At 49.2% G+C, this 16,912-nt stretch overlaps 26 non-coding genes across 26 annotated transcripts; all 26 read right to left on the bottom strand.

Annotated features, from left to right (window-relative positions):
- Window positions 1–556: 556 nt before the first annotated feature.
- Window positions 557–638, bottom strand: Trnas-cga (transfer RNA serine (anticodon CGA)). Its single transcript has one exon. It is a non-coding gene; the product is annotated as a tRNA-Ser (tRNA).
- Window positions 639–776: 138 nt separating this feature from the next.
- Trnak-uuu (transfer RNA lysine (anticodon UUU)) lies at window positions 777–849 on the bottom strand. The gene has a single exon. It is a non-coding gene; the product is annotated as a tRNA-Lys (tRNA).
- Window positions 850–1,388: 539 nt separating this feature from the next.
- Window positions 1,389–1,461, bottom strand: Trnaf-gaa (transfer RNA phenylalanine (anticodon GAA)). The gene has a single exon. It is a non-coding gene; the product is annotated as a tRNA-Phe (tRNA).
- Window positions 1,462–2,051: 590 nt separating this feature from the next.
- Window positions 2,052–2,133, bottom strand: Trnas-uga (transfer RNA serine (anticodon UGA)). The gene has a single exon. It is a non-coding gene; the product is annotated as a tRNA-Ser (tRNA).
- A 702-nt stretch (window positions 2,134–2,835) lies between these two features.
- On the bottom strand, window positions 2,836–2,917 carry Trnas-cga (transfer RNA serine (anticodon CGA)). The gene has a single exon. It is a non-coding gene; the product is annotated as a tRNA-Ser (tRNA).
- A 138-nt stretch (window positions 2,918–3,055) lies between these two features.
- On the bottom strand, window positions 3,056–3,128 carry Trnak-uuu (transfer RNA lysine (anticodon UUU)). The gene has a single exon. It is a non-coding gene; the product is annotated as a tRNA-Lys (tRNA).
- Window positions 3,129–3,667: 539 nt separating this feature from the next.
- On the bottom strand, window positions 3,668–3,740 carry Trnaf-gaa (transfer RNA phenylalanine (anticodon GAA)). The gene has a single exon. It is a non-coding gene; the product is annotated as a tRNA-Phe (tRNA).
- Window positions 3,741–4,330: 590 nt separating this feature from the next.
- Window positions 4,331–4,412, bottom strand: Trnas-uga (transfer RNA serine (anticodon UGA)). The gene has a single exon. It is a non-coding gene; the product is annotated as a tRNA-Ser (tRNA).
- A 702-nt stretch (window positions 4,413–5,114) lies between these two features.
- Trnas-cga (transfer RNA serine (anticodon CGA)) lies at window positions 5,115–5,196 on the bottom strand. The gene has a single exon. It is a non-coding gene; the product is annotated as a tRNA-Ser (tRNA).
- A 138-nt stretch (window positions 5,197–5,334) lies between these two features.
- Window positions 5,335–5,407, bottom strand: Trnak-uuu (transfer RNA lysine (anticodon UUU)). The gene has a single exon. It is a non-coding gene; the product is annotated as a tRNA-Lys (tRNA).
- Window positions 5,408–5,946: 539 nt separating this feature from the next.
- Window positions 5,947–6,019, bottom strand: Trnaf-gaa (transfer RNA phenylalanine (anticodon GAA)). Its single transcript has one exon. It is a non-coding gene; the product is annotated as a tRNA-Phe (tRNA).
- A 590-nt stretch (window positions 6,020–6,609) lies between these two features.
- On the bottom strand, window positions 6,610–6,691 carry Trnas-uga (transfer RNA serine (anticodon UGA)). The gene has a single exon. It is a non-coding gene; the product is annotated as a tRNA-Ser (tRNA).
- A 702-nt stretch (window positions 6,692–7,393) lies between these two features.
- Trnas-cga (transfer RNA serine (anticodon CGA)) lies at window positions 7,394–7,475 on the bottom strand. The gene has a single exon. It is a non-coding gene; the product is annotated as a tRNA-Ser (tRNA).
- Window positions 7,476–7,613: 138 nt separating this feature from the next.
- On the bottom strand, window positions 7,614–7,686 carry Trnak-uuu (transfer RNA lysine (anticodon UUU)). Its single transcript has one exon. It is a non-coding gene; the product is annotated as a tRNA-Lys (tRNA).
- Window positions 7,687–8,225: 539 nt separating this feature from the next.
- Trnaf-gaa (transfer RNA phenylalanine (anticodon GAA)) lies at window positions 8,226–8,298 on the bottom strand. The gene has a single exon. It is a non-coding gene; the product is annotated as a tRNA-Phe (tRNA).
- Window positions 8,299–8,888: 590 nt separating this feature from the next.
- Window positions 8,889–8,970, bottom strand: Trnas-uga (transfer RNA serine (anticodon UGA)). The gene has a single exon. It is a non-coding gene; the product is annotated as a tRNA-Ser (tRNA).
- A 702-nt stretch (window positions 8,971–9,672) lies between these two features.
- Window positions 9,673–9,754, bottom strand: Trnas-cga (transfer RNA serine (anticodon CGA)). Its single transcript has one exon. It is a non-coding gene; the product is annotated as a tRNA-Ser (tRNA).
- Window positions 9,755–9,892: 138 nt separating this feature from the next.
- Window positions 9,893–9,965, bottom strand: Trnak-uuu (transfer RNA lysine (anticodon UUU)). The gene has a single exon. It is a non-coding gene; the product is annotated as a tRNA-Lys (tRNA).
- Window positions 9,966–10,504: 539 nt separating this feature from the next.
- Trnaf-gaa (transfer RNA phenylalanine (anticodon GAA)) lies at window positions 10,505–10,577 on the bottom strand. The gene has a single exon. It is a non-coding gene; the product is annotated as a tRNA-Phe (tRNA).
- Window positions 10,578–11,167: 590 nt separating this feature from the next.
- Window positions 11,168–11,249, bottom strand: Trnas-uga (transfer RNA serine (anticodon UGA)). Its single transcript has one exon. It is a non-coding gene; the product is annotated as a tRNA-Ser (tRNA).
- A 702-nt stretch (window positions 11,250–11,951) lies between these two features.
- Window positions 11,952–12,033, bottom strand: Trnas-cga (transfer RNA serine (anticodon CGA)). The gene has a single exon. It is a non-coding gene; the product is annotated as a tRNA-Ser (tRNA).
- Window positions 12,034–12,171: 138 nt separating this feature from the next.
- On the bottom strand, window positions 12,172–12,244 carry Trnak-uuu (transfer RNA lysine (anticodon UUU)). Its single transcript has one exon. It is a non-coding gene; the product is annotated as a tRNA-Lys (tRNA).
- Window positions 12,245–12,783: 539 nt separating this feature from the next.
- Window positions 12,784–12,856, bottom strand: Trnaf-gaa (transfer RNA phenylalanine (anticodon GAA)). Its single transcript has one exon. It is a non-coding gene; the product is annotated as a tRNA-Phe (tRNA).
- A 590-nt stretch (window positions 12,857–13,446) lies between these two features.
- On the bottom strand, window positions 13,447–13,528 carry Trnas-uga (transfer RNA serine (anticodon UGA)). Its single transcript has one exon. It is a non-coding gene; the product is annotated as a tRNA-Ser (tRNA).
- A 702-nt stretch (window positions 13,529–14,230) lies between these two features.
- Window positions 14,231–14,312, bottom strand: Trnas-cga (transfer RNA serine (anticodon CGA)). The gene has a single exon. It is a non-coding gene; the product is annotated as a tRNA-Ser (tRNA).
- A 138-nt stretch (window positions 14,313–14,450) lies between these two features.
- Trnak-uuu (transfer RNA lysine (anticodon UUU)) lies at window positions 14,451–14,523 on the bottom strand. Its single transcript has one exon. It is a non-coding gene; the product is annotated as a tRNA-Lys (tRNA).
- Between the last annotated feature and the right edge of the window lie 2,389 nt (window positions 14,524–16,912).

Below are 16,912 nucleotides of genomic sequence, written 5' to 3'. Positions count from 1 at the left end.
ACCCAGGACCCTTTGGTTGAAAACCTAGCGCTCTACCGACTCAGCTATGCGGGCCCACGCACGAGCATTATCGTACAGCTGCGCGGTGCGCGAGTGATTCGTATGTCGTAATTACTGGCTTATGGCTCCGATGGCGACTTCACCGACTTCCCACTGACGCACCGCTGACGCTAGTTTTCTGTCGTCTTAAAACGATCGACATACCTCCAAGCAGCTGCGAGATCTTAAGAAAAGAAACGCTGCACCACTGCTTTGGCCGCACTCGAGTGATGGAAATTGCGATTCTTAAAAAGAAAATGAAATGTTCGCTCTGTCCATCACTTTCGAGCACATCTGTGAACTCACGATCTCAGCGACGGCTTTCTGCAGTCCCAGCGTCAGTGTCAGTGTGAGGTGAACCGATAGCCACAGTAAGCAGCGGTCGTCGCGAAAACTCAGTATTCTTAAAACGGAAATTTTCGTCTTGTTGAGAATGGCGTCACTGGTTTGCACCCGCATTCGCCCACGCATGTCACATGTGTGCGAAAATGTTTGCTCCTCTGTACGCAAAATCGCACGCAGCCGGTAGGATTCGAACCTACGCTCCCAGAGGGAATCTGATTTCGAGTCAGACGCCTTAACCACTCGGCCACGACTGCCGTTAGCGCGGTGTTCTCCCGACACATGCAACTGCTACCGTTTAAAGCACTGTGGTGTCAGTAAACGGCGTAACTGCATTATTTTCCGTAGCGTTTCCACCGCTACCAGACGAATCGCTACCAAAGTGTTAAAATTTCCGCCTCGACGGGGCCTTGAACCCTGGACCCTTAGGTTAAAAGCCTAATGCTCTACCAACTGAGCTATCCGGGCTCAGACGAGGCTGCAAAACCTCCCACAATGCACAACTATACATTGACTCATGTCCTTTACTGTTGTGCAATCGCTGTATGGGGCCGTTACTAATAAAACGTCGCCTACATGCTGTCTACAAACTTATCACGCTAAGCTCGTAACACACTCTCGAAGACTGCTGGCACACGATGCAACAACAAATTGCACTAGTTGTTACGCCTCATACGTCGGAGCAGAGAATTTACGTGTTTTGTCGACACTCACTGGGCAATTGGAAAATTCACAAGCATTTCGAATGCAATGTTTCCCACGCTTTCGCTCATTTCACGGTTCCGTTGAAGACGTTCTTCACCACCTGACACAGAAAAAGGAATGCAGTCGGTAGGATATTTTTAATTCTTTTGCTTCTAGGGGAGTTAGTTGTCTAGTGAGTTCCTCTTATGGCATGCACTAGACAACCAGAACAGCTACAGGAGAGAGTCATTTTTGTTGTCAGCGGTAGTTGCATTATCACAAACGCAGAGTAATTCCATTGGCGTCGCATCAAAACGAATACCTGCCGAAACCCGGGATCGAACCAGGGACCTTTAGATCTTCAGTCTAACGCTCTCCCAACTGAGCTATTTCGGCTGACGTCGAAGGTTGCCATTTGCATGTGTTCGTTAACCTCTGCCTCGTTGCCAATTTCACAGTCACCTTCGTCTGATAAGACACAGGGGCGCTGAAAGGCGAGCAGCCGATGCAGTGAAGTTCCACACACATTTCTTCTTCTTCCGTCATCGTAACAAGCAAACATGTCGACTCGATTCGTGTAATATTGACTTCGCTGACGCTAGAAAACCCGTGCTATATCGATGCCAGGGGCAACTCGTGTGCGGAGAACGAGACACAAGAAGGAGTGAGTCTCTCCACCGTATGAGAGGCAGTATCTAGCAGATACACACGGTAAAACATACGACTTGCGTTAGCTCATAAATTGCTACACGTCATCGTCTGCAAGCTAAAATGGACACATCTGCACTGCCCAGTGAGGCGACACTTGTACTAACACCAGGTGGACGGCTGTGAGACGCGGAGATGAGCTGCGGCTTCTGGGCGCGACTGTAACGCTGCGCCCTGGATCAAATAGCACTGCACATTGCTGGTGACCCACGTGTTTAGTAGTGACGCAACTGCTAGGATGCAGCTGAACGTCCGCCTTTTGAGAGCGAGAAAATTTTCGCAGTCGGCAGGACTCGAACCTACGCTCCCAGAGGGAATCTGATTTCAAGTCAGACGCCTTAACCACTCGGCCACGACTGCCGGTGGCGGAAGCGACTCCCGACAACTGAAACCGCCATCTTTAGAAGCAATCTGATGGCAGAAAACGGCGTGGCCTCACTCTTTTCTGTAGGGTTTCCATTAGCCGTTACGAAAGTGTATTAATTTTCGCCCAGACAGGGACTTGAACCCAGGACCCTTTGGTTGAAAACCTAGCGCTCTACCGACTCAGCTATGCGGGCCCACGCACGAGCATTATCGTACAGCTGCGCGGTGCGCGAGTGATTCGTATGTCGTAATTACTGGCTTATGGCTCCGATGGCGACTTCACCGACTTCCCACTGACGCACCGCTGACGCTAGTTTTCTGTCGTCTTAAAACGATCGACATACCTCCAAGCAGCTGCGAGATCTTAAGAAAAGAAACGCTGCACCACTGCTTTGGCCGCACTCGAGTGATGGAAATTGCGATTCTTAAAAAGAAAATGAAATGTTCGCTCTGTCCATCACTTTCGAGCACATCTGTGAACTCACGATCTCAGCGACGGCTTTCTGCAGTCCCAGCGTCAGTGTCAGTGTGAGGTGAACCGATAGCCACAGTAAGCAGCGGTCGTCGCGAAAACTCAGTATTCTTAAAACGGAAATTTTCGTCTTGTTGAGAATGGCGTCACTGGTTTGCACCCGCATTCGCCCACGCATGTCACATGTGTGCGAAAATGTTTGCTCCTCTGTACGCAAAATCGCACGCAGCCGGTAGGATTCGAACCTACGCTCCCAGAGGGAATCTGATTTCGAGTCAGACGCCTTAACCACTCGGCCACGACTGCCGTTAGCGCGGTGTTCTCCCGACACATGCAACTGCTACCGTTTAAAGCACTGTGGTGTCAGTAAACGGCGTAACTGCATTATTTTCCGTAGCGTTTCCACCGCTACCAGACGAATCGCTACCAAAGTGTTAAAATTTCCGCCTCGACGGGGCCTTGAACCCTGGACCCTTAGGTTAAAAGCCTAATGCTCTACCAACTGAGCTATCCGGGCTCAGACGAGGCTGCAAAACCTCCCACAATGCACAACTATACATTGACTCATGTCCTTTACTGTTGTGCAATCGCTGTATGGGGCCGTTACTAATAAAACGTCGCCTACATGCTGTCTACAAACTTATCACGCTAAGCTCGTAACACACTCTCGAAGACTGCTGGCACACGATGCAACAACAAATTGCACTAGTTGTTACGCCTCATACGTCGGAGCAGAGAATTTACGTGTTTTGTCGACACTCACTGGGCAATTGGAAAATTCACAAGCATTTCGAATGCAATGTTTCCCACGCTTTCGCTCATTTCACGGTTCCGTTGAAGACGTTCTTCACCACCTGACACAGAAAAAGGAATGCAGTCGGTAGGATATTTTTAATTCTTTTGCTTCTAGGGGAGTTAGTTGTCTAGTGAGTTCCTCTTATGGCATGCACTAGACAACCAGAACAGCTACAGGAGAGAGTCATTTTTGTTGTCAGCGGTAGTTGCATTATCACAAACGCAGAGTAATTCCATTGGCGTCGCATCAAAACGAATACCTGCCGAAACCCGGGATCGAACCAGGGACCTTTAGATCTTCAGTCTAACGCTCTCCCAACTGAGCTATTTCGGCTGACGTCGAAGGTTGCCATTTGCATGTGTTCGTTAACCTCTGCCTCGTTGCCAATTTCACAGTCACCTTCGTCTGATAAGACACAGGGGCGCTGAAAGGCGAGCAGCCGATGCAGTGAAGTTCCACACACATTTCTTCTTCTTCCGTCATCGTAACAAGCAAACATGTCGACTCGATTCGTGTAATATTGACTTCGCTGACGCTAGAAAACCCGTGCTATATCGATGCCAGGGGCAACTCGTGTGCGGAGAACGAGACACAAGAAGGAGTGAGTCTCTCCACCGTATGAGAGGCAGTATCTAGCAGATACACACGGTAAAACATACGACTTGCGTTAGCTCATAAATTGCTACACGTCATCGTCTGCAAGCTAAAATGGACACATCTGCACTGCCCAGTGAGGCGACACTTGTACTAACACCAGGTGGACGGCTGTGAGACGCGGAGATGAGCTGCGGCTTCTGGGCGCGACTGTAACGCTGCGCCCTGGATCAAATAGCACTGCACATTGCTGGTGACCCACGTGTTTAGTAGTGACGCAACTGCTAGGATGCAGCTGAACGTCCGCCTTTTGAGAGCGAGAAAATCTTCGCAGTCGGCAGGACTCGAACCTACGCTCCCAGAGGGAATATGATTTCAAGTCAGACGCCTTAACCACTCGGCCACGACTGCCGGTGGCGGAAGCGACTCCCGACAACTGAAACCGCCATCTTTAGAAGCAATCTGATGGCAGAAAACGGCGTGGCCTCACTCTTTTCTGTAGGGTTTCCATTAGCCGTTACGAAAGTGTATTAATTTTCGCCCAGACAGGGACTTGAACCCAGGACCCTTTGGTTGAAAACCTAGCGCTCTACCGACTCAGCTATGCGGGCCCACGCACGAGCATTATCGTACAGCTGCGCGGTGCGCGAGTGATTCGTATGTCGTAATTACTGGCTTATGGCTCCGATGGCGACTTCACCGACTTCCCACTGACGCACCGCTGACGCTAGTTTTCTGTCGTCTTAAAACGATCGACATACCTCCAAGCAGCTGCGAGATCTTAAGAAAAGAAACGCTGCACCACTGCTTTGGCCGCACTCGAGTGATGGAAATTGCGATTCTTAAAAAGAAAATGAAATGTTCGCTCTGTCCATCACTTTCGAGCACATCTGTGAACTCACGATCTCAGCGACGGCTTTCTGCAGTCCCAGCGTCAGTGTCAGTGTGAGGTGAACCGATAGCCACAGTAAGCAGCGGTCGTCGCGAAAACTCAGTATTCTTAAAGCGGAAATTTTCGTCTTGTTGAGAATGGCGTCACTGGTTTGCACCCGCATTCGCCCACGCATGTCACATGTGTGCGAAAATGTTTGCTCCTCTGTACGCAAAATCGCACGCAGCCGGTAGGATTCGAACCTACGCTCCCAGAGGGAATCTGATTTCGAGTCAGACGCCTTAACCACTCGGCCACGACTGCCGTTAACGCGGTGTTCTCCCGACACATGCAACTGCTACCGTTTAAAGCACTGTGGTGTCAGTAAACGGCGTAACTGCATTATTTTCCGTAGCGTTTCCACCGCTACCAGACGAATCGCTACCAAAGTGTTAAAATTTCCGCCTCGACGGGGCCTTGAACCCTGGACCCTTAGGTTAAAAGCCTAATGCTCTACCAACTGAGCTATCCGGGCTCAGACGAGGCTGCAAAACCTCCCACAATGCACAACTATACATTGACTCATGTCCTTTACTGTTGTGCAATCGCTGTATGGGGCCGTTACTAATAAAACGTCGCCTACATGCTGTCTACAAACTTATCACGCTAAGCTCGTAACATACTCTCGAAGACTGCTGGCACACGATGCAACAACAAATTGCACTAGTTGTTACGCCTCATACGTCGGAGCAGAGAATTTACGTGTTTTGTCGACACTCACTGGGCAATTGGAAAATTCACAAGCATTTCGAATGCAATGTTTCCCACGCTTTCGCTCATTTCACGGTTCCGTTGAAGACGTTCTTCACCACCTGACACAGAAAAAGGAATGCAGTCGGTAGGATATTTTTAATTCTTTTGCTTCTAGGGGAGTTAGTTGTCTAGTGAGTTCCTCTTATGGCATGCACTAGACAACCAGAACAGCTACAGGAGAGAGTCATTTTTGTTGTCAGCGGTAGTTGCATTATCACAAACGCAGAGTAATTCCATTGGCGTCGCATCAAAACGAATACCTGCCGAAACCCGGGATCGAACCAGGGACCTTTAGATCTTCAGTCTAACGCTCTCCCAACTGAGCTATTTCGGCTGACGTCGAAGGTTGCCATTTGCATGTGTTCGTTAACCTCTGCCTCGTTGCCAATTTCACAGTCACCTTCGTCTGATAAGACACAGGGGCGCTGAAAGGCGAGCAGCCGATGCAGTGAAGTTCCACACACATTTCTTCTTCTTCCGTCATCGTAACAAGCAAACATGTCGACTCGATTCGTGTAATATTGACTTCGCTGACGCTAGAAAACCCGTGCTATACCGATGCCAGGGGCAACTCGTGTGCGGAGAACGAGACACAAGAAGGAGTGAGTCTCTCCACCGTATGAGAGGCAGTATCTAGCAGATACACACGGTAAAACATACGACTTGCGTTAGCTCATAAATTGCTACACGTCATCGTCTGCAAGCTAAAATGGACACATCTGCACTGCCCAGTGAGGCGACACTTGTACTAACACCAGGTGGACGGCTGTGAGACGCGGAGATGAGCTGCGGCTTCTGGGCGCGACTGTAACGCTGCGCCCTGGATCAAATAGCACTGCACATTGCTGGTGACCCACGTGTTTAGTAGTGACGCAACTGCTAGGATGCAGCTGAACGTCCGCCTTTTGAGAGCGAGAAAATTTTCGCAGTCGGCAGGACTCGAACCTACGCTCCCAGAGGGAATCTGATTTCAAGTCAGACGCCTTAACCACTCGGCCACGACTGCCGGTGGCGGAAGCGACTCCCGACAACTGAAACCGCCATCTTTAGAAGCAATCTGATGGCAGAAAACGGCGTGGCCTCACTCTTTTCTGTAGGGTTTCCATTAGCCGTTACGAAAGTGTATTAATTTTCGCCCAGACAGGGACTTGAACCCAGGACCCTTTGGTTGAAAACCTAGCGCTCTACCGACTCAGCTATGCGGGCCCACGCACGAGCATTATCGTACAGCTGCGCGGTGCGCGAGTGATTCGTATGTCGTAATTACTGGCTTATGGCTCCGATGGCGACTTCACCGACTTCCCACTGACGCACCGCTGACGCTAGTTTTCTGTCGTCTTAAAACGATCGACATACCTCCAAGCAGCTGCGAGATCTTAAGAAAAGAAACGCTGCACCACTGCTTTGGCCGCACTCGAGTGATGGAAATTGCGATTCTTAAAAAGAAAATGAAATGTTCGCTCTGTCCATCACTTTCGAGCACATCTGTGAACTCACGATCTCAGCGACGGCTTTCTGCAGTCCCAGCGTCAGTGTCAGTGTGAGGTGAACCGATAGCCACAGTAAGCAGCGGTCGTCGCGAAAACTCAGTATTCTTAAAACGGAAATTTTCGTCTTGTTGAGAATGGCGTCACTGGTTTGCACCCGCATTCGCCCACGCATGTCACATGTGTGCGAAAATGTTTGCTCCTCTGTACGCAAAATCGCACGCAGCCGGTAGGATTCGAACCTACGCTCCCAGAGGGAATCTGATTTCGAGTCAGACGCCTTAACCACTCGGCCACGACTGCCGTTAGCGCGGTGTTCTCCCGACACATGCAACTGCTACCGTTTAAAGCACTGTGGTGTCAGTAAACGGCGTAACTGCATTATTTTCCGTAGCGTTTCCACCGCTACCAGACGAATCGCTACCAAAGTGTTAAAATTTCCGCCTCGACGGGGCCTTGAACCCTGGACCCTTAGGTTAAAAGCCTAATGCTCTACCAACTGAGCTATCCGGGCTCAGACGAGGCTACAAAACCTCCCACAATGCACAACTATACATTGACTCATGTCCTTTACTGTTGTGCAATCGCTGTATGGGGCCGTTACTAATAAAACGTCGCCTACATGCTGTCTACAAACTTATCACGCTAAGCTCGTAACACACTCTCGAAGACTGCTGGCACACGATGCAACAACAAATTGCACTAGTTGTTACGCCTCATACGTCGGAGCAGAGAATTTACGTGTTTTGTCGACACTCACTGGGCAATTGGAAAATTCACAAGCATTTCGAATGCAATGTTTCCCACGCTTTCGCTCATTTCACGGTTCCGTTGAAGACGTTCTTCACCACCTGACACAGAAAAAGGAATGCAGTCGGTAGGATATTTTTAATTCTTTTGCTTCTAGGGGAGTTAGTTGTCTAGTGAGTTCCTCTTATGGCATGCACTAGACAACCAGAACAGCTACAGGAGAGAGTCATTTTTGTTGTCAGCGGTAGTTGCATTATCACAAACGCAGAGTAATTCCATTGGCGTCGCATCAAAACGAATACCTGCCGAAACCCGGGATCGAACCAGGGACCTTTAGATCTTCAGTCTAACGCTCTCCCAACTGAGCTATTTCGGCTGACGTCGAAGGTTGCCATTTGCATGTGTTCGTTAACCTCTGCCTCGTTGCCAATTTCACAGTCACCTTCGTCTGATAAGACACAGGGGCGCTGAAAGGCGAGCAGCCGATGCAGTGAAGTTCCACACACATTTCTTCTTCTTCCGTCATCGTAACAAGCAAACATGTCGACTCGATTCGTGTAATATTGACTTCGCTGACGCTAGAAAACCCGTGCTATATCGATGCCAGGGGCAACTCGTGTGCGGAGAACGAGACACAAGAAGGAGTGAGTCTCTCCACCGTATGAGAGGCAGTATCTAGCAGATACACACGGTAAAACATACGACTTGCGTTAGCTCATAAATTGCTACACGTCATCGTCTGCAAGCTAAAATGGACACATCTGCACTGCCCAGTGAGGCGACACTTGTACTAACACCAGGTGGACGGCTGTGAGACGCGGAGATGAGCTGCGGCTTCTGGGCGCGACTGTAACGCTGCGCCCTGGATCAAATAGCACTGCACATTGCTGGTGACCCACGTGTTTAGTAGTGACGCAACTGCTAGGATGCAGCTGAACGTCCGCCTTTTGAGAGCGAGAAAATTTTCGCAGTCGGCAGGACTCGAACCTACGCTCCCAGAGGGAATCTGATTTCAAGTCAGACGCCTTAACCACTCGGCCACGACTGCCGGTGGCGGAAGCGACTCCCGACAACTGAAACCGCCATCTTTAGAAGCAATCTGATGGCAGAAAACGGCGTGGCCTCACTCTTTTCTGTAGGGTTTCCATTAGCCGTTACGAAAGTGTATTAATTTTCGCCCAGACAGGGACTTGAACCCAGGACCCTTTGGTTGAAAACCTAGCGCTCTACCGACTCAGCTATGCGGGCCCACGCACGAGCATTATCGTACAGCTGCGCGGTGCGCGAGTGATTCGTATGTCGTAATTACTGGCTTATGGCTCCGATGGCGACTTCACCGACTTCCCACTGACGCACCGCTGACGCTAGTTTTCTGTCGTCTTAAAACGATCGACATACCTCCAAGCAGCTGCGAGATCTTAAGAAAAGAAAAGCTGCACCACTGCTTTGGCCGCACTCGAGTGATGGAAATTGCGATTCTTAAAAAGAAAATGAAATGTTCGCTCTGTCCATCACTTTCGAGCACATCTGTGAACTCACGATCTCAGCGACGGCTTTCTGCAGTCCCAGCGTCAGTGTCAGTGTGAGGTGAACCGATAGCCACAGTAAGCAGCGGTCGTCGCGAAAACTCAGTATTCTTAAAACGGAAATTTTCGTCTTGTTGAGAATGGCGTCACTGGTTTGCACCCGCATTCGCCCACGCATGTCACATGTGTGCGAAAATGTTTGCTCCTCTGTACGCAAAATCGCACGCAGCCGGTAGGATTCGAACCTACGCTCCCAGAGGGAATCTGATTTCGAGTCAGACGCCTTAACCACTCGGCCACGACTGCCGTTAGCGCGGTGTTCTCCCGACACATGCAACTGCTACCGTTTAAAGCACTGTGGTGTCAGTAAACGGCGTAACTGCATTATTTTCCGTAGCGTTTCCACCGCTACCAGACGAATCGCTACCAAAGTGTTAAAATTTCCGCCTCGACGGGGCCTTGAACCCTGGACCCTTAGGTTAAAAGCCTAATGCTCTACCAACTGAGCTATCCGGGCTCAGACGAGGCTACAAAACCTCCCACAATGCACAACTATACATTGACTCATGTCCTTTACTGTTGTGCAATCGCTGTATGGGGCCGTTACTAATAAAACGTCGCCTACATGCTGTCTACAAACTTATCACGCTAAGCTCGTAACACACTCTCGAAGACTGCTGGCACACGATGCAACAACAAATTGCACTAGTTGTTACGCCTCATACGTCGGAGCAGAGAATTTACGTGTTTTGTCGACACTCACTGGGCAATTGGAAAATTCACAAGCATTTCGAATGCAATGTTTCCCACGCTTTCGCTCATTTCACGGTTCCGTTGAAGACGTTCTTCACCACCTGACACAGAAAAAGGAATGCAGTCGGTAGGATATTTTTAATTCTTTTGCTTCTAGGGGAGTTAGTTGTCTAGTGAGTTCCTCTTATGGCATGCACTAGACAACCAGAACAGCTACAGGAGAGAGTCATTTTTGTTGTCAGCGGTAGTTGCATTATCACAAACGCAGAGTAATTCCATTGGCGTCGCATCAAAACGAATACCTGCCGAAACCCGGGATCGAACCAGGGACCTTTAGATCTTCAGTCTAACGCTCTCCCAACTGAGCTATTTCGGCTGACGTCGAAGGCTGCCATTTGCATGTGTTCGTTAACCTCTGCCTCGTTGCCAATTTCACAGTCACCTTCGTCTGATAAGACACAGGGGCGCTGAAAGGCGAGCAGCCGATGCAGTGAAGTTCCACACACATTTCTTCTTCTTCCGTCATCGTAACAAGCAAACATGTCGACTCGATTCGTGTAATATTGACTTCGCTGACGCTAGAAAACCCGTGCTATATCGATGCCAGGGGCAACTCGTGTGCGGAGAACGAGACACAAGAAGGAGTGAGTCTCTCCACCGTATGAGAGGCAGTATCTAGCAGATACACACGGTAAAACATACGACTTGCGTTAGCTCATAAATTGCTACACGTCATCGTCTGCAAGCTAAAATGGACACATCTGCACTGCCCAGTGAGGCGACACTTGTACTAACACCAGGTGGACGGCTGTGAGACGCGGAGATGAGCTGCGGCTTCTGGGCGCGACTGTAACGCTGCGCCCTGGATCAAATAGCACTGCACATTGCTGGTGACCCACGTGTTTAGTAGTGACGCAACTGCTAGGATGCAGCTGAACGTCCGCCTTTTGAGAGCGAGAAAATTTTCGCAGTCGGCAGGACTCGAACCTACGCTCCCAGAGGGAATCTGATTTCAAGTCAGACGCCTTAACCACTCGGCCACGACTGCCGGTGGCGGAAGCGACTCCCGACAACTGAAACCGCCATCTTTAGAAGCAATCTGATGGCAGAAAACGGCGTGGCCTCACTCTTTTCTGTAGGGTTTCCATTAGCCGTTACGAAAGTGTATTAATTTTCGCCCAGACAGGGACTTGAACCCAGGACCCTTTGGTTGAAAACCTAGCGCTCTACCGACTCAGCTATGCGGGCCCACGCACGAGCATTATCGTACAGCTGCGCGGTGCGCGAGTGATTCGTATGTCGTAATTACTGGCTTATGGCTCCGATGGCGACTTCACCGACTTCCCACTGACGCACCGCTGACGCTAGTTTTCTGTCGTCTTAAAACGATCGACATACCTCCAAGCAGCTGCGAGATCTTAAGAAAAGAAACGCTGCACCACTGCTTTGGCCGCACTCGAGTGATGGAAATTGCGATTCTTAAAAAGAAAATGAAATGTTCGCTCTGTCCATCACTTTCGAGCACATCTGTGAACTCACGATCTCAGCGACGGCTTTCTGCAGTCCCAGCGTCAGTGTCAGTGTGAGGTGAACCGATAGCCACAGTAAGCAGCGGTCGTCGCGAAAACTCAGTATTCTTAAAACGGAAATTTTCGTCTTGTTGAGAATGGCGTCACTGGTTTGCACCCGCATTCGCCCACGCATGTCACATGTGTGCGAAAATGTTTGCTCCTCTGTACGCAAAATCGCACGCAGCCGGTAGGATTCGAACCTACGCTCCCAGAGGGAATCTGATTTCGAGTCAGACGCCTTAACCACTCGGCCACGACTGCCGTTAGCGCGGTGTTCTCCCGACACATGCAACTGCTACCGTTTAAAGCACTGTGGTGTCAGTAAACGGCGTAACTGCATTATTTTCCGTAGCGTTTCCACCGCTACCAGACGAATCGCTACCAAAGTGTTAAAATTTCCGCCTCGACGGGGCCTTGAACCCTGGACCCTTAGGTTAAAAGCCTAATGCTCTACCAACTGAGCTATCCGGGCTCAGACGAGGCTGCAAAACCTCCCACAATGCACAACTATACATTGACTCATGTCCTTTACTGTTGTGCAATCGCTGTATGGGGCCGTTACTAATAAAACGTCGCCTACATGCTGTCTACAAACTTATCACGCTAAGCTCGTAACACACTCTCGAAGACTGCTGGCACACGATGCAACAACAAATTGCACTAGTTGTTACGCCTCATACGTCGGAGCAGAGAATTTACGTGTTTTGTCGACACTCACTGGGCAATTGGAAAATTCACAAGCATTTCGAATGCAATGTTTCCCACGCTTTCGCTCATTTCACGGTTCCGTTGAAGACGTTCTTCACCACCTGACACAGAAAAAGGAATGCAGTCGGTAGGATATTTTTAATTCTTTTGCTTCTAGGGGAGTTAGTTGTCTAGTGAGTTCCTCTTATGGCATGCACTAGACAACCAGAACAGCTACAGGAGAGAGTCATTTTTGTTGTCAGCGGTAGTTGCATTATCACAAACGCAGAGTAATTCCATTGGCGTCGCATCAAAACGAATACCTGCCGAAACCCGGGATCGAACCATGGACCTTTAGATCTTCAGTCTAACGCTCTCCCAACTGAGCTATTTCGGCTGACGTCGAAGGTTGCCATTTGCATGTGTTCGTTAACCTCTGCCTCGTTGCCAATTTCACAGTCACCTTCGTCTGATAAGACACAGGGGCGCTGAAAGGCGAGCAGCCGATGCAGTGAAGTTCCACACACATTTCTTCTTCTTCCGTCATCGTAACAAGCAAACATGTCGACTCGATTCGTGTAATATTGACTTCGCTGACGCTAGAAAACCCGTGCTATATCGATGCCAGGGGCAACTCGTGTGCGGAGAACGAGACACAAGAAGGAGTGAGTCTCTCCACCGTATGAGAGGCAGTATCTAGCAGATACACACGGTAAAACATACGACTTGCGTTAGCTCATAAATTGCTACACGTCATCGTCTGCAAGCTAAAATGGACACATCTGCACTGCCCAGTGAGGCGACACTTGTACTAACACCAGGTGGACGGCTGTGAGACGCGGAGATGAGCTGCGGCTTCTGGGCGCGACTGTAACGCTGCGCCCTGGATCAAATAGCACTGCACATTGCTGGTGACCCACGTGTTTAGTAGTGACGCAACTGCTAGGATGCAGCTGAACGTCCGCCTTTTGAGAGCGAGAAAATTTTCGCAGTCGGCAGGACTCGAACCTACGCTCCCAGAGGGAATCTGATTTCAAGTCAGACGCCTTAACCACTCGGCCACGACTGCCGGTGGCGGAAGCGACTCCCGACAACTGAAACCGCCATCTTTAGAAGCAATCTGATGGCAGAAAACGGCGTGGCCTCACTCTTTTCTGTAGGGTTTCCATTAGCCGTTACGAAAGTGTATTAATTTTCGCCCAGACAGGGACTTGAACCCAGGACCCTTTGGTTGAAAACCTAGCGCTCTACCGACTCAGCTATGCGGGCCCACGCACGAGCATTATCGTACAGCTGCGCGGTGCGCGAGTGATTCGTATGTCGTAATTACTGGCTTATGGCTCCGATGGCGACTTCACCGACTTCCCACTGACGCACCGCTGACGCTAGTTTTCTGTCGTCTTAAAACGATCGACATACCTCCAAGCAGCTGCGAGATCTTAAGAAAAGAAACGCTGCACCACTGCTTTGGCCGCACTCGAGTGATGGAAATTGCGATTCTTAAAAAGAAAATGAAATGTTCGCTCTGTCCATCACTTTCGAGCACATCTGTGAACTCACGATCTCAGCGACGGCTTTCTGCAGTCCCAGCGTCAGTGTCAGTGTGAGGTGAACCGATAGCCACAGTAAGCAGCGGTCGTCGCGAAAACTCAGTATTCTTAAAACGGAAATTTTCGTCTTGTTGAGAATGGCGTCACTGGTTTGCACCCGCATTCGCCCACGCATGTCACATGTGTGCGAAAATGTTTGCTCCTCTGTACGCAAAATCGCACGCAGCCGGTAGGATTCGAACCTACGCTCCCAGAGGGAATCTGATTTCGAGTCAGACGCCTTAACCACTCGGCCACGACTGCCGTTAGCGCGGTGTTCTCCCGACACATGCAACTGCTACCGTTTAAAGCACTGTGGTGTCAGTAAACGGCGTAACTGCATTATTTTCCGTAGCGTTTCCACCGCTACCAGACGAATCGCTACCAAAGTGTTAAAATTTCCGCCTCGACGGGGCCTTGAACCCTGGACCCTTAGGTTAAAAGCCTAATGCTCTACCAACTGAGCTATCCGGGCTCAGACGAGGCTGCAAAACCTCCCACAATGCACAACTATACATTGACTCATGTCCTTTACTGTTGTGCAATCGCTGTATGGGGCCGTTACTAATAAAACGTCGCCTACATGCTGTCTACAAACTTATCACGCTAAGCTCGTAACACACTCTCGAAGACTGCTGGCACACGATGCAACAACAAATTGCACTAGTTGTTACGCCTCATACGTCGGAGCAGAGAATTTACGTGTTTTGTCGACACTCACTGGGCAATTGGAAAATTCACAAGCATTTCGAATGCAATGTTTCCCACGCTTTCGCTCATTTCACGGTTCCGTTGAAGACGTTCTTCACCACCTGACACAGAAAAAGGAATGCAGTCGGTAGGATATTTTTAATTCTTTTGCTTCTAGGGGAGTTAGTTGTCTAGTGAGTTCCTCTTATGGCATGCACTAGACAACCAGAACAGCTACAGGAGAGAGTCATTTTTGTTGTCAGCGGTAGTTGCATTATCACAAACGCAGAGTAATTCCATTGGCGTCGCATCAAAACGAATACCTGCCGAAACCCGGGATCGAACCACGGACCTTTAGATCTTCAGTCTAACGCTCTCCCAACTGAGCTATTTTTTTTTTTTTTTTATTTTTTGAGACTCGAACTCGGGACCTTTGCCTTTCGCGGCAAGTGCTCTACCATCTTTTTTTTTTCCTTTATTTTTTATTTTTTTTTTTTTTTGCAAGTGCTCTATCAACTTTTTTTTTTTTTTTTCTTTTTACGAGCGGGGCAGGCAGATGGCGGCAAGGAGGGCAGGGGTCAATTAGTCCGAGGCCTGGCCACGGTGCCGCCCTCATACCCGTCATCACTCACATTGATTGTAAAGGAACATTGATTTTTTTAATTTTTTTATTTATTTATTTTATTTATTTATTTATTAGTCCTTTTTTTTTTTGGAAAAGCACCAATATGGGATTGGAGCCAGCTCATTCGGTTGATACATAAACGGGTGAAGGTTTTAGAGCTCGAACTGCTATCCAATACCTGTTCTATTGAATGCAATATGAAGCATATTACCGTACTTGCGACGGTGATCCGCGTAGTTTCTAATTTTAGTATATTCCGTTTCCATGTGTAACTGAAACTCGCTGTAATCTTCGCCCGTCAGCCGATTGAAGACATGACTTGTATATTGGCCCAACAGCCACATGACGGCATTATTTTTAGTTGGCGGAAAATATTTGACGTCTGGTCTGTGCAGTAAGTTCGTGTCGATGTTATTTTCAGAAGTCCTAGTTATAAGGGCGACTTTTTGACGAACCCATTGCCAATTGCGCATGCGGTGACTGCAAGTATATCTGTGGGGCACAGTATCCACTTGGTGACAATCTGGACAATGGGCTGTGTCGCTTAGCCCAATCGCATGCAGGCGCTCATTTGTGCTAATAATGTTGTTAACCGTTTTGTACCATGTCGACCTGACCAAGGACGGAAGTACACTGCTGCTGATGTTCACCCACAGGACATCCCAATTGACTCCAATGTGCTGTTGTTCGATTTTGTTCTTGCCCTCATATTGTTTCCTGTGCTCCAGAATGTCCTTGGCAGTTAAGGGTCGACGTTGGGGAAGGACCTCGCTCAAGTAGCTCTTTTCCAGATAATATGTGCGGATGTGGGAGAGCTGGTAGTCGATCGTCTGCACATTGATCGGCGGCTCTACGCTCTTCGGCGCGACTGCCTCAAACAACTTTGCCGTAAGGGTGTCAGAGTAGTTTTGGATTAAGGATGTCATCCGTTTAATGTACAAAGCCATTGCTTTGGCGTTCAGATCGGTCAGACCCATACCGCCATGCAGAGGGTCGAGGGTCACAGTCTTCACGTCAACTCGAAATATTTCCCCCCGCCACAGAAAATTGGTCAACTTGCTCATTATCTGTTTGGCTATGACAGTAGGGATTGGAAAGACCTGTGCCACATAATAGGCTCGCGACAGGATACATGTATTTATAAATTTAACCCTCTGAAATTGGTCCATACTGCGATAAACGTTATCTATTAAAGCACCCTTGACTTTGAACGAGACATCCCGCCAATTTGCCGTTATCATCCTTTGTGGAGGGACCGTCAGTATCGTCCCAAGAGATTTGTGTGCCGTAACATGGGTAGCCCATTCTAGGCCGACATCGTCAAGTCCCCTTATACGTAGAAATTTGCTTTTAGTTTCATTCATTTTTGCGCCAGAAGCGGAACAATAGTTTCTGAGGTCTGCCTCCAGTTGAATCACGTCATCCCTGTTCCTCACGACGATGCCGACATCATCAGCATATGCCCCAACTGCAGTTTTCTTCCCGGCGATCGTTATGCCCGTCATGTGCTCTTGTACTAGCCGCAGCAATGGTTCTAGTGAGATGACAA

Source organism: Schistocerca serialis, unplaced genomic scaffold (genome assembly GCF_023864345.2).
Source record: "Schistocerca serialis cubense isolate TAMUIC-IGC-003099 unplaced genomic scaffold, iqSchSeri2.2 HiC_scaffold_1368, whole genome shotgun sequence".
NCBI lineage: Eukaryota > Metazoa > Arthropoda > Insecta > Orthoptera > Acrididae > Schistocerca > Schistocerca serialis.
This window is presented reverse-complemented; position numbering and strand designations above follow the sequence as displayed.